Source organism: Cervus elaphus, chromosome 15 (genome assembly GCF_910594005.1).
Source record: "Cervus elaphus chromosome 15, mCerEla1.1, whole genome shotgun sequence".
NCBI classification, from domain to species: domain Eukaryota; kingdom Metazoa; phylum Chordata; class Mammalia; order Artiodactyla; family Cervidae; genus Cervus; species Cervus elaphus.
This window is the reverse complement of record NC_057829.1, coordinates 12,501,788-12,517,055: the sequence shown is the minus strand read 5'-3', so window position 1 is coordinate 12,517,055 and position 15,268 is coordinate 12,501,788.

The following is a 15,268-nucleotide window of genomic DNA, read 5'->3' as shown; positions in this document are numbered from 1 at the left end:
TAAGTCCTCTGATACTCCTTTAATTTTCATTTTTATACCCTACTATTACCTTGCAAAAAAAAAGACCCTGTTTTTAAAGCAAACTTCATATATAATTTTTATGATTTTTTTTTTTTTAATATTATATTGTTGAGAGTCTAATCTCTACTCTAGATTTTTAACCTTTGCTTTTTGGTATTTGTTATCAATTTTGTACCTTTAAGAACCCAATCTTCAGTACCCATTTTTACTTGGGAGTGCGATCACTGGCTTGATTGCTCTCTCCCCCTTCTGACTCTCCTTTGTCTCCACCAGGTCGCCTCTATCTCCTCCCTCCCCCTTCTCTTATCTACCCAACTCTGTGAATCTCTTTGTGTGTTCCAGGCTGTGAAGAACACTTAGGGAACTGATTACTGGCTGGATCTGTCTCTCTCCTTTTGATTCCCCCTTTTTCCTCCTGGCCACCTCTATCTCCTTCCTCCCTCTTCTCTTCTCTGTGTAATTCCATGAACATCTCTGAGGGATCCAGACTGTGGAGAGCACATAGGGAAGTGATTACTGGCTAGCTTGCTCTCTCCCCTTTTGATTCCCCCTCTTCTCCTCCTGGTCACCTCTATCTCCCTCCTCCCTCTTCTCTTTTCCATTTAACTCTGTGAACCCCTCCAGGTGTCCCTCACTGTGGAGAATCTTTTCACCATTAACCTAGATGTTTTATCATCAGTGCTCTATGGATGGAGAAGTCTTGAGACTACTGTAAGAATAAGACTGAAAACCAGAGGCAGGAGGCTTAAATCCAAAACTTGTGAACACCAGGAAACTCCTCACTCCAGGAACATTAATCAACAAGACTCATCCAAAAGCCTCCATACCTAAACTGAAACCAAGCTCCATCCAAGAGCCAACAAGTTCCAGAGCAAGACTTACCAGGCAAATTCTCCAGTACACAGGAACACAGCCCTAAGCTTCAATATACAGGCTGCCCAAAGTCACACCAAACCCATAGACATCTCAAAACTCACTACGGGACACTTTATTGCACCCAAGAGAGAAGAAATCCAGCTCCACCCACCAGAACACCAATGGAAGCTTCCCTAACTAAGAAACCTTGACAAGCCACCTGTCCAACCCCACGCACAGGGAGGAACCTACACAATAAAGAAGAACCACAAACTGCCAGAATACAGAAAGGCCACCCCAAACAGTGATCTAAACAAGATGAAAAGGCATAGAAATACTCAGCAGGTAAAGGAAGATGATAAATGCCCACCAAACCAAACAAAAGAGGAGGAGATAGGGAGTTTATCTGAAATAGAATTCAGAATAATCATAGTAAAAATGATCCAAAATCTTGAAAGCAAAATGGAGTTACAGATAAATAGCCTGGAGACAACGACTGAGAAAATGCAAGAAATGTTTAACAAGGACCTAGAAGAAATAAAAAAGAGTCAATCAATAATGAATAATGCAATAAATGAGATCAAAAACACCCTGGAGGGAATCAACAGTAGAATAACAGAGGCAGAAGGTAGGATAAGTGAGGTAGAAGATAGAATGGTAGAAATAAATGAAACAGAGAGGAAAAAAAGAAACAAGAATTAAAGAAATGAGGACAACCTCAGAGGCCTCTGGGACAATGTTAAAGGCACCAACATTCAAATCATAGGAGTCCCAGAAGAATAAGAAAAAAAGGAAGACCATGAGAAAATACTTGAGGAGATAATAGTTGAAAACTTCCCTAAAATGGGGAAGGAAACAATCACCCAAGTCCAAGAAACCCAGAGAGTCCCAAACAGGATAAACCCAAGGCAAAACACCCCAACACACATATTAATCAAATTAACAAAGATCAAACACAAAGAACAAATATTAAAACCAGCAAGGGAAAAACAACAAATAACACACAAGGAGATTCCCATAAGGATAACAGCTGATCATTCAATAGAAACTCTTCAGGCCAGAAGGGAATAGCAGGACATACTTAAAGTGATGAAAGAGAAAAACCTACAACCCAGATTACTATACCCAGGAAGGATCTCATTCAAATATGAAGGAGAAATCAAAAGCTTTACAGACAAGCAAAAGCTGAGAGAATTCAACACCACCAAACCAGCTCTTCCACAAATGTTAAAGGATCTTCTCTAGACAGGAAATACAGAAAGGGTGTATAAACTCGAACCCAAAACAAGAAAGCAAATGGCAACGGGATCATACTTATCAATAATTAACTTAAATGTAAATGGGTTGCATGCCCCAACCAAAAGACAAAGACTGGCTGAATGGATACAAAAACAAGACCCCTATATATGCTGTCTACAAGAGACCCACCTCAAAACAAGGGACACATACAGACTGAAAGGGAAAGGCTGGAAAAAGATATTCCATGCAAATAGAGACCAAAAGAAAGCAGAAGTAGCAATACTCATATGAGATAAAATAGACTTTAAAATAAAGGCTGTGAAAAGAGACAAATATCAAAGAGACATAATGATCAAAGGATCAATCCAAGAAGAAGATATAACAATTATAAATGTATATGCACCCAACATAGGAGCACCACAATATGTAAGGCAAATGCCAACAAGTATGAAAGAGGAAATTAACAATAACACAATAGTAGTTGGAGACTTTAATACCCCACTCACGCCTATGGATAGATCAACTAAACAGAAAATTAACAAGGAAACACAAACTTTAAATAATACACTGGACCAGTTGGACCTAATTGATGTCTATAGGACATTGCACCCCAAAACAATGAATTTCACCTTTTTCTAAAGTGCACACGGAACCTTCTCCAGAATAGATCACATCCTGAGTCATAGGTGTAGCCTTGGTAAATTCAAAAAAATTGAAATCATTTCCAGCATCTTTTCTGACCACAATGCAGTAATAGTAGATGTCAATTACAGGGGGAAAAAACTATTAAAAATTCCAACATATGGTGGATAAACAACACACTTCTGAATAACCAACAAATCACAGAAGAAATAAAAAAAGAAATCAAAATATGCATAGAAATGAATGAAAATGAAAACACAACAACCCAAAACCTATGGGACACTGTAAAAGCAGTGCTAAGGGGAAGGTTCATAGCAATACAGGCTTACCTCAAGAAACAAGGAAAAAAGTCAAATAAAGAACCTAACTCTACACCTAAAGCAACTAGAGAAGGAAGAAATGAAGAACCCCAGGGTTAGTAGAAGGAAAGAAATCTTAAAAATTAGGGCAGAAATAAATGCAAAAGAAACAAAAGAGACCATAGCAAAAATCAACAAAGCCAAAAGCTCGTTCTTTGACAAGATAAATAAAATTGACAAATGATTAGCCAGACTCATCAAGAAACAAAGGGAGAAGAATCCAATCAACAAAATTAGAAATGAAAATGGAAAAATCACAACAGACAACACAGAAATACAAAGGATCATAAGAGACTACTATCAGCAACTATATGCCAACAAAATAGACAACTTGGAAGAAATGGACAAATTCTTAGAAAAGTATAACTTTCAAAAACTGAACCAGGAATAAATAGAAAATCTTAACAGACCCATCACAAGCATGGAAATCGAAACCATAATCAGAAATCTTCCAGCAAACAAAAGTCTAGGACCAGAGGGCTTCACGGCTGAATTTTACCAAAAATTTAGAGAAGAGCTAACAGCTATCCTACTCAAACTCTTCCAGAAAATTGCAGAGGAAGGTAAACTTCCAAACTCATTCTATGAGGCCACCATCACCCTAATACCAAAACCTGACAAAGATGCCACAAAAAAAAAGAAAACTACAGGCCAATATCAATGATGAACATAGATGCAAAAATCCTTAACAAAAGTCTAGCAAACAGAATCCAACAACATATTAAAAAGATCATACATCATGACTAAGTGGGCTTTATCCCAGGAATGCAAGGATTCTTTAATATCTGCAAATCAATCAATGTAATACACCACATTAGCAAATTGAAAGATAAAAACCATATGATTATCTCAATAGATACAGAGAAAGCCTTTGACAAAATTCAACATCCATTTATGATAAAAACCCTCCAGAAGGTAGGAATAGAAGGAACATATCTCAACATAATAAAAGCTATATATGACGAACCCACAGCAAACATTATCCTCAATGGTGGAAAATTGAAAGCATTTCCCCTAAAGTCAGGAACAAGACAAGGGTGCCCACTCTTACCACTACTATTCAACATAGTTTTGGAAGTTTTGGCCACAGCAATCAGAGCAGAAAAAGAAATAAAAGGAATCCAGATTGGAAAAGAAGAAGTAAAACTCTCACTGTTTGCAGATGACATGATCCTCTACATAGAAAACCCTAAAGACTCCACCAGAAAATTACTAGAGCTAATCAATAAATATAGTAAAGTTGCAAGAAATAAAATTAACATGCAGAAATCCCTTGCATTCCTATACACTAACAATGAGAAAACAGAAAGAGAAATTAAGGAAACAATTCCATTCACCATTGCAATGAAAAGAATAAAAAACTTAGGAATATATCTACCTAAAGAAACAAAAGACCTATATATATAAAACTATAAAACACTGATGAAAGAAATCAAAGATGACACAAATAGATGGAGAAATATACCGTGTTCATGGATTGGAAGAATCAATAGAGTGAAAATGAGTATACTACCCAAAACAATCTATAGATTCAATGCAATCCCTATCAAGCTAACAATGGTATTTTTCACAGAACTAGAACAAATAATTTCACAATTTGTATGGAAATACAAAAAAACCTCAAATACCCAAAACAATCTTGAGAAAGAAGAATGGAACTGGAGGAATCAACCTACCTGACTTCAGGCTATACTACAAAGCTACAGTCATCAAGACAGTATGGTACTGGCACAAAGACAGAAATATAGATCAATGGAACAGAATAGAAAGCCCAGAGATAAATCCACACACCTATGGACACTTTATCTTTGACAAAGGAGGCAAGAATATACAGGGGAGAAAAGACAATCTCTTTAACAAGTGGTGCTGGGAAAACTGGTCAACCACTTGTAAAAGAATGAAACTAGAACACTTTCTAACACCATACACAAAAATAAACTCAAAATGGATTAAAGATCTAAATGTAAGACCAGAAGCTATAAAACTCCTACAGGAGAACATAGGCAAAACACTCTCTGACATAAATCACAGCAGGATCCTCTATGACCCACCTCCTAAAGGAATGGAAATAAAAGCAAAAATAAACAAATGGGACCTAATGAAACTTAAAAGCTTTTGCACAACGAAGGAAACTATAAGCAAGGTGAAAAGACAGCCTTCAGAATGAGAGAAATAATAGCAAACGAAGCAACTGACAAAGAATTAGTCTCAAAAATACACAAGCAGCTCCTGCAGCTCAATTCCAGAAAAATAAATGACCCAATCAAAAAATGGGCCAAAGAACTAAACAGACATTTCTCCAAAGAAGACATACAGATGGCTAACAAACACATGAAAAGATGCTCAACATCACTCATTATCAGAGAAATGCAAATCAAAACCACAATGAAGTACCATCTCACGCTGGTCAGAATGGCTGCTATCCAAAAATATACAAGCAATAAATGCTGGAGAGGATGTGGAGAAAAGGGAACCCTCTTACACTGTTGGTGGGAATGCAAACTAGTACAGCCACTATGGAGAACAATGTGGAGATTCCTTAAAAAAACTGGAAATAGAACTGCCATGTGACCCAGCAATCCCACTGCTGGGCATACACACCTAGGAAACCAGAACTGAAAGAGACACATGTACCCCCAATGTTCATCGCAGCACTGTTTATAATAGCCAGGACATGGAAGCAACCTAGATGTCCATCAGCAGACAAATGGATAAGAAAGCCGTGGTACACATACACAATGGAATATTACCCAGCCATTAAAAAGAACACATTTGAATCAGTTCTAATGAGGTGGATGAAACTGGAGCCTATTATACAGAGTGAAGTAATTCAGAAAGAAAAACACCAATACAGTATGCTAATGCATATACAGGGAATTTAGAAAGATGGTAATGATAACCCTATATGTGAGATAGCAAAAGAGACACAGATGTATAGAACAGTCTTTTGGACTCCATGGGAGAAGGCAAGGGTGGGATGATCTGAGAGAATGGCATTGAAACATGTATATTATCATATGTGAAATGAATCACCAGTCCAGGTTTGATACATGAGACAGGGTGCTCAGGGCTAGTGCACTGGGATGACCCAGAAGGATGGGGTGGGGAGGGAGGTGGGAGAGGGGTTCAGGATGGGGACCACATGGCTGATTCATGTGGGTGTATGGCAAAAACCACTACAATACTGTAAAGTAATTAGCCTCCAATTAAATAGATTAAAATAAAAACTAAATAAATAAATAAATTTGCCTGTTTCCCCACTAAAAATTTTTAAAAACAGGTGAAGTTAATGTTAATAATATACTGAAGTCCCATAACTAAACTCTTTTCATAACTAAACATCATTTCAACACTTAGTATTTTTTGGATTAGTAATGAAATATTTTACAGTATTTCTTCATACTAAATCTTCAAAACATGAAACATTTTTTAAATTAATTCATTTATTTTAATTGGAGGCTAATTACTTACAATATTGTAGTGGTTTTTGCCATACACTGAATGAATCAGCCATGGGTGCACATTACATGTGTTTTTTTATTCTTAGAGCACATCTCAAGCACATATTACTGGCTGGTGGCTACCACATTAAATAGTACATGTTTGGAGACTTGATTGGATTCTGGCAGCAATATTTCTCAGGAGATAATGTGTAAGCAGGTCACTACTTAGTGGTGGTATGTTAACATGGTGAGATCTCTCTTTTACCAAAGACTTTTTTTACCAGATCTCTTTACCAAAGACTCCTTCCTCCCTCCTTGTACTCAGCAAGTAATCCTTGGGATGATACTTCACATCTTTCTTGGGACAATGGGAAAAATTTTAATATAGACTGACATTAAATGATTTTATAAAATTATTTTAATTTTTCTTAGGTGTGATAAGGGGATTGTGGCTATGTAGAAGAATGTCCTTATTATTAGGAACAAGAAAAAGTTTTTAGGAGTGAAACATCATGATGTTGGCAACTTCCTTTGACGCTATATTAGCAAAAGTTTTACATACGTAGATACAGATAAATTTGACACATTCACAGAGAGATAAAGCAAATATGTCTAAATATTTACATTTTTCAATCCAGGTGCAGAGCATATGAGTGCTTGTTGTACTATACTTTGATCTTTCTATAATTGTGGAATTTTTTACAAGAAAAATTTGAGGGCAAGTTTTTTGAAATAATGATAATAGCAGTTATTCTCTTCCGGGGACTATGCTAAAATGTACTAAAAGTCCATTATCACATTTACTCCCTGAAACAACTAGACAAGGTAGGTGCTACTATTATCCCACTTTTCCTGACAGGAGAACCAAGGAAAAGAGAAGTTAGGTGATTTGCACAAACTCACTCAGTTTAATAAATGACAAGGAAGATTCAAATTAAGTATGTCTAACTTGGACTCTGTGTTCTGAACCAGAAAAATGTATTGTCTCCTCAGCATTCACAACAAAGAATCAACATTCAGAAAAGGCATTTTCCTAGGAATTTATTCTGAGGATCCAGCAGCAGTGGGATATGAACTTAGAAAAACTCAAACCTTGATTCAGGACCCTGATGTTGACAGCAGCCAAGGGCAGACCTGCTCACAGGACCAGAGCAGCCTTGTCCCCTGACATCACCAGGGCTTTGCATTTGCTTGGTGTATTGTCTCTAAGAACTAGGATGATCTTCTCCATCCTAGAGCCAACACAAGTTAATTCAAATACTACTGGTTCTTTTTTTTTTTTTTTTTTAAATACTACTGGTTCTAAAGCTAAATTGGATTTCGGCTCATTTCTCTCTCATTGGTAATAGAATAGTGATGATACTGAGAACAGTCCCTGCTTACTGAACACTTGCTGGGTGCCAGTCACTCTTCCGAACACGCTCATATACTACCTAACTCAACCCTCCAACCACTCTGTGACCTGTGTTCTGGGAGGAAAATGAGGCACCGAAGCCACAGGCAGTAAGCAGAGCCTTGGAGCATACTTCCAGAACATGCCTTTCACCACTGCAGGGCAGGGTGGGAGGTGCCGTCCCCGGAGAGCTTGTCACACGGGAACAGGGTGAAGGCAGGGCTGGCTGTGAGTACGCTGGCAGTGGCCATGGCATCATATTACTCTCCGAGGGGGAGACGGGGGATTGACAGGGGAGAATACCCACACATGTAGAACTCCTTCCACGGCTGATAGCGGGTGAGGTCCTTTAATACCCATTATCCTGCTTAAAAGACAGGACCCCTCTGGGGTAAATAATTATCTCCATATCACAGAGGAGAAAATGAAACTTGGGAAATTAAGTCATTTCCCCAGAATCTCACCACTAAGAAATGGTGCTTGCTACACAAAGTTAACAAGCGTTTGCTGAATGAAAGCCCAAATATATAGTTTCATAATTTAAAAATAAAAACACAGAGGCTGTCAGATTCCATAAGCTAGATGTATTGACACCCCTACCACAGGCACACTGGGAGGGTATGGTGGATGGAGAGAAAGAACCCAGGGCCAAATTCTCACATCTAAACAGTCACAGGAAACACAAGGCAACACCAGCGGACTCTGAGAAGCAGGTTCCAGAACCAAACTTGGAGCAGTTGGTGCACGCCACGAGCACTCATGAGGAGGTGTGTGAGCTGCACTCGGGGAGCCCGAGCTGGAACACAGGCACAGGTGGTATGGGTGACAGCACTGGTCACGCTGGAAAAGCAGGTGAGCGGGATCCCCTCAGAGCCGAGAGAAAAAGGCTTTTAGCTGTAGGCGGGCACAGGGCCCTGGATACAAGTCTCAGCAAACAGAACTCAGGTCAGGAAATTTGGGGCAGTGCACCAACTGTACACCTGTACCCGGTAGCCCTGAAGGCAGGCAGAGAGTTGGAGAATCTCTTTCAGAGCCTCTGGACCCTGGACACTACCTGTCTCCTGGTCCGGCTCTGTGTGGACTGTGACCTCCTGCTGACACAAGCTGGCCTCACTGAGCATCCTACCCCTGAGCTTCTCTGGACAGCAGCCTCCTCCCCATCTCCCACCTGAAGCCCTAACAAAGCAAGTGCAGCCCAAGGGACAGGAGCAGAACACAACTTCCTCTCTAATCTCTCTCTCTCTGCTTCATGGTCCCGCCCTCGCTCCTGCTCCCTGGATCATATTCCAGAAACAAAGTAAGATCACACATGTCCTCTGGCTCACACGCTGCTTTCTAGTGAGCCCAGGCTAAGAGAGAATCAACAGAAGCCCCCTTCCCCAGAAAAATGCACATGCAAGCAAACTGAGGCATGGCGTCTCAGTGGGTTCATGGCTCCCCTGCAGGCCAGGTTAAGACCTTCCATCCTAGGCAGGTAGGTAGTAGTTTCAAAGCAGACACATACTTTGCTTCTCTTATTCATGAAGACTCCCCAGGACTTCTGACACCGGGAAAGCTCAAGAGTTGATCATGGGGAGCTCAACAAAGCACAGAGGGGCCTGAAACAGCACAAGGAGCAGAAAGCAGATGGGAGGGAGGCAGCTATCAGAGGCTCCCGAAGAGCTGGAGGGAACTTTGAAATGAATCTGAGGGGAAAGTGTGTTCCTGTCCCACTGCTCAGCCCTGGACCAATCTCAGCTCACATGGTCTTTTCCCAAAATGCCCTTTGTATCAGCAAGATGCATCAAAATTGTTCAATAACATGAAAATTTCGTAGTGAAACTTTTCATGGTCCAGAAGCTCACCAACGGGAAGGGCTACTTGCCCAGACCACAGCTCCTCCAGCTATCCCACATGACCAGACACCTAAACCACTGCACCCCTCCCCCAACACCCTGTGGCCACGCCCTACCACCTGGGATTTGGGTGGGTTTTGTTATTAGATGTGGCTCTTTGAGAGATTTCCACTGGAAATTGGGATGCTGACATTTTAAGATATTGAGGTTTGGTCACCTAGAGTTGACCAGAGACACTGAAAGACCTGAAGGTTCTCCCTCATCCCCTCTAAGGAGGGAAGAAGCAGCCCTATGGCCAGGTGCCTGCCTCTATGAAGATGTGCTTGGAAGGAGCTGGAGGAAATGGTCAGCAATCGCGGGACACACAGCTAATGGACATGCAGGCTAATCATTCTGAGAGCCTGTCAACCGACACCCAGCAGTGACATCCAAAAGCTACCCAGAGAACCTCCAAGGGGCAAGGAAGCACTCAGATCTGCCCAGTGCTCCTGCTTTATGCAAAGTCACTACAGACAAACAGACAGGCTGGCTGCCTTTAACCCACTTCATCTCCTCTGGATACTTTCTCCGCTTTTCACACCCCCATTGCAAAGGGCACCACAAGCCCCTGCGTTTCCAGCCCTGCGAGGTGATGAGCCAGCAGCAGGACGTGTGGCCAGGAGCCTCACTGGAATTCAAATTCAGCACAGCTGTCTTTCGCCTGGTCTCAAATCTAAATAACAGCAAAAACTAGGCACCTGGCAAACAGGTTCAGAAAACCTCAGCCTCTGCAGCTAAAAGCACCCTCCTGACATGTGCCAGATTACAGATGATGGATCTGGAAATTGCAACAATTAAGAAGCTAAAAAAATACAATGCTGGCATCACAGTTCCAGATGTGACTAAAACGTAAGCTGTGGGTGGGCTTTAAGTGGAAGGAGGCTGCAGTAAAGCTTCCCTGTGGTAAATAGCAACCTCAGAGGTTCAGGCCATACAGCATCAGCCCACTCGCTCATTCTCTCAAATATTTATTCTGCAAAGACACTTTCATTGACATTTGTGGAAGCAGGAAGGGGGAGAGCAGGATTTTAAACTGCTCTGCTAATAGCCCAGAATATCCAAGGGGCTTTCATTAGCAAACATGAACCAAGCACCTACTATGTGCTGGCGCTGTCCCTGGTGCTGAAAAAGCAGCAAACAGCACAGTCCCTGTTCAAGTGGAGTTCAACTTCTACCGGGAGAGGGGACACCAGGCAGAATTAGCAAGTAAAATACATATAAGTTGGGAGTATAAATACTGAGGGAAAAGGGATAATGCAGTGATGGGAACAGGACATTCAATGTGGGGAGTCTGGAGCTCTAGTTTGGGTTTCTAGAGAAGGCTTCCCAGAGAAAGAGATTTTCAAGTAAAGCTCTGAAAGAAAAGGAGACCCTGGTGGTCCAACAAGGGTAGTAGGGGGAGAAGGAGGCAGAGCCAGAAAACTATGGGGGAGACAAAGCTCAGAAGAGGAAGAGGGAGGGGAGGAAAGAACTGGAAAGGAAGAGCAGAGCCTGGGAAGGGGGAGGGAGGCTGAGCCAGAAGCAGCAGGGAATTAGGAAGGGAAGAGAGGGCAAAGCAAGCTGTGCCAGACACCCAGGCACTTCATTGTGGTAGCCCTATTTTCATCTGTTAAAATTACTGATGACTTTGCATTGGAAAATCATTCACTGTTAAAGGAAGGGAGGAACAGTTTTCAGCCATGTGGTATGAAAGCCTTTGGAATAAGATGGTGCTGGGTTCAACTCCCAGATTGGTCATTTGTGGCCTGAGCATCCTGGATATCTGACTTACATCTAACCCTCCCTTTCTGCCCACCCAGTCGAGGAGGCTTGGAGAAAGAGCACCTGGCATAGAGTTTGCAACTTACCAGAGCTCAGAGAACTGTTTCCCTGACCCTTCTCTACCACGGTCAGGCTGGGCTTGCGAGATGCACAGACCTGCCTTCAAGGAAGCACAGCCAGGAAGTGAGGTGAGGGAGTGCACACGGGACATGGTAAAAGGCAGCATCCGGCTGCTGCTGAGCTAGAGATCTAGCCTACAGAAGCCTCTGTTTTAAGCTACAAGGACCAGGGGAGGCAATGAATTAGGGTGGAGGGAACAAGATGCAGTTTTAATAAGCAGGGTGTGTTGGAGGACAGCAGACACCTTGGTGAAGGTCTGTCCTTGACAGCTAGAAAGGCTGTCAATGGACTGTAGTCAGATCACAGAGCACCTCCAATGCCAGGATAAGACAGTGATTTTTAGAAGAAAAAGGGTTCTGAAAGGTTTTTAAGGTTTGAACCATTTAGACAAAATGTATGGGATGGATGACCAGAGGGAGCATGAGACAGAGGGAAGACAGGGGCTGGCATGTGGGGTGGATGCTGGTGGTGGGTGCTTGGAGCCCAGCAGGGTTAGGTAACAGTCCAGGCGGATGACCTAACAGCCACACTGCCCTCTATGGTCATCAACTCCAGAGAAAAGGCAACTCAAGGACTAGAAACTAGAAATTTTGTGAGGGACTTTGCTCAGAGGAAATTGGTGATAGAGGAGAGATGGAAAGGAAGCAGCTGAGACTGGGAGTGGCCCCTGGGGACATGGGGTCTGAGGGAGAGTGAGCACCTGGGACCCTGGAGTTGAAGGAGGCAGAAAAGCCAAAGGTGCCTGGAGATGAGGAAGAGAGGGCCAACCCGAGAGCCCCAGAGCTGGGTGGTTCAAACTGGGCCCAGGATCTTCTCAAGAGCAGCTTCAGCAGGAGGGATGTGAAGGTAAATAGGAACCCCAAGCATAGACTACTCCTTATATCTCATTGGTGGTCAGGAGAAGAGGCTGGGGTGATTTGGGTGGTTATACAGGACCGATAATCAAGTTTATTAAATTGAGGATATTCTGGGTACACTGGTAAACAGAAAGGGAAATGGAGAGAAGAGGGACAGAGGATGTGGTGAGAAGATGGGAAAAGGCTTGTTTGACTCATTTGTGTGCGTGTGTGCTCAGTCACTCAGTCACGTCTGACTTGCTGTAACCCTTCGGACTGTAGCCCACCAGGCTCCTCTGTCCATGGATTTTTCATGCAGGAATACTGGAGCAGGTTGCCATTTCCTCCCCCAGGGGACATCAGGGATCAAATCCATGTTTCCTGCACAGCGGGTCGATTCTTCACCACTGAGTCATTGGAGAAGCCCGTCTGACTAGTTTAATCTGTGATTAGAGCTCAGAATACAGAAGATAGAGACGATAGCAGCCAGAGACCCAGGACCCTGCATGCTGTGGGCACCCGCATCTGAACACACGGGGCGGCCACCTCAGTCCTGAGAGCGGCCTCGGTGGCCACGTCCTGCATGCTGACTGGCGTGGCTGCCCCCGTGCTTGCTGTGGGGTTCATCACCACTGTGGCATCCACCAGGCACACTCTGCTGGGAACTTCATGGTCCTGTTTCCCTGAATATGTTTCTCATCCCGGAGCCCATGGAGCCTGGCCCGGCCGCCTGCAGAGCACCCGGCACCCATCCCGATGAATCGCTCCTTTGTAAGGAGAACCCTGTCCCACTCTTTTCAGCTGCATTTGGGATGGACATTTTTCAAACCTCTTTCTCTCACCCATGACATTTATATCCTACAATCAGCCACAACCTCATACAAAATCATCACCACAGTCCAGTCACCACTCATTCAGACCACTGCAAAGCTGTACTGCCTCAGACACACGTCTCCCTCTGAGGAAGACGACATTTTCCTCCCAACAGGTGGGCCCAGGTGAGGACTGAGAATAGGATTTTGTGGAGAATCACTGTCGTTGTTACTTCCTACTGCCACAAGTGTGCTGCCCTCCTGGAGCGGGAGTGGGCACAGGACAGCCAGAGAACAACAAAGGAGAGGATGTTTGTGAGAGTACGGTGGGCACGCTGGTGGAGGGACGCCCGGCAGGCTGAGGCGGCGCCGTGTGGAGGGGAGGTGACACCGAGGACAAGCCCTTGGTGTGTGGAGGTTTCTGAGGGGGGGGCAGCTGCTGGCGCCTGGTAGCCGAGTGGGGACAGGCGTGGCGACCTTAGGAAGTGGGGCCAGGGGGCTGGCAGGGAACAGCGGGGACGGGACCCAGAGCCACATCGCTGGCAAGTGGGAGGGGCTTGGAGGGAGTGGGAGGGGCTTGGAGGGAGTGGGCGTGGACAGGGGGAAGGGACCCAGAGCCACATCGCGGGCAAGTGGGAGGGGCTTGGAGGGAGTTGGGGGGCTTGGAGGGAGCGGGAGTGGACAGGGGGGCAGAGTCCACAACAGCAGTCAACCAGGGTGCTCCAGCCCAGGATCACACAAGTGACACCCGTTAGGGTGAGGAGGAGAGGCACTGAGAGGCTTGACACCCTCAGAAAGGAAAGTGAAACAAGAAAGATAAACAAGAGTGTTAGGAATACACAGCAGGGAACAAAGAGTCAAAAGTGATCTAGCCCTGGCCTATGCAGTAGACATAAAACTCAAAGCATAAAGCTGATTAGACAGAAGAGGCAGAGTTGCAGCTGAATTATTTTGAAGATAACATGAGAAATCAGGCAAAAGAAACTTTCAACCCAAATCCCTCCCAGGAAAGTATGAGCCTTTCTTGACCTGATGCTGGGGAGCTGTGGAGGAAGAAGACAGGTTGCGAAGGCCCGGCTGCTTTGGTCCATGGGGTATGGCACAGACAGGGCTTTGCTCCCCAGGACAGCCAGAGCAGCCCCACAAAATCGCATCCCAGGCAGAGCCCCCACGTTAATCCTTCTCTCTACCCAACTTCCAACACCTCTGTCTCACCCTTCAGGTGCCTGTCCTTGGCCAAACCAGTGAGACAAGTGACGTCTGTGCAGCCTCCTGAAGGCCCCTATTGGCTCCTAGTCGTTCAGGCAGGTGTCATCCCAGACGTCACCTGCCCAGGGCAGCCTTGCCCTCACCCAGTGCCTGCACTCATGCCCCCTGCAGTGACCCTGCTTACCTGGTGGTGGGCTCAGTCAGCACCCCCAGCAGGCAGCCAGCTCCACAAAGACCACATCACCTGGCACAGATGGACCGACGCCTGCTCGCTGGGGCCACCCCTCTCCCCACGAGATCTAGTCTGTTGCTGTTTAGTCGCGGAGTCATGTCCCACTCTTTCACAACCTCATGGACTGTAGCCCACCAGGTTCCTCTCTCCATTGGATTTCCCGGGCAAGATTACTGGAGTGGGTTGCTATGTCCTACTCCAGGAGAGCTTACTGACCCAGAGATCAAACCTGAGTCTCCTGCATTGGCAGGCAGATTCTCTACCACTGAGCCACCAGTGAAGCCCCGAAGTCTAGTCTAATAAAGTAAAAATGAGCACAGCTGAGCTCCCATGATTATCACTAAGAATGTGGTTTCCTCTTCCCTGTTATAACCAAAACAGTGGAAAATTTTTCCTCCTCCAAGGAAGATTTAGAGTTCAAGCAGAGATGACTGAGGAAATGATGGGGCGGGTGGGGGTGGGGTCATTCGCT